This window comes from Eimeria mitis, genomic scaffold (genome assembly GCF_000499745.2).
Source record: "Eimeria mitis Houghton genomic scaffold, Emh_scaff369, whole genome shotgun sequence".
NCBI classification, from domain to species: Eukaryota; Apicomplexa; class Conoidasida; order Eucoccidiorida; family Eimeriidae; genus Eimeria; species Eimeria mitis.
In genome coordinates, this window is record NW_013572031.1 from 11,162 (window position 1) to 11,524 (window position 363).

Genomic DNA, 363 nt, shown 5'->3' on the forward strand with positions numbered 1-363 from the left:
CTCTGTCTGTCTCTCTTTCTGTTTTATTGTTTTTGTCTCTTTTTCATTTGTCTCCTTTATCCGTCTCCATCCATCCATTAATTTATTCACATTTACATATTTATATTTATTTATTTATTTATTTAATTTAAATAAATAAAAACAAATAAAAATAAATAAATATAAATAAAAAAATAAAAATAAATAAAAATAAATAAAAAAATAAATATAAAATTATCTGTCTCCGTTCCTCCCCTCAACTGTCTCTTTTTTATTTCTTTATAGACCCATCCCCAAAATAAAACATCTCTCTCTCTATTTATTTATTTATTTATTTTTTTTTTTTTTTTTTTTTTTTTTTTTTTTTTTTTTTTTTTTTTTTTT

The 363-nt window shown here is 17.9% G+C and overlaps 1 protein-coding gene across 1 annotated transcript in view; it reads left to right on the forward strand.

The window, feature by feature from the left end:
• EMH_0009770 (uncharacterized protein) overlaps positions 1-363 on the forward strand; it is a gene marked incomplete at both ends in the record, with an annotated part of 4,209 nt that overhangs the window by 2,658 nt on the left and 1,188 nt on the right. The window lies entirely within an intron of this gene.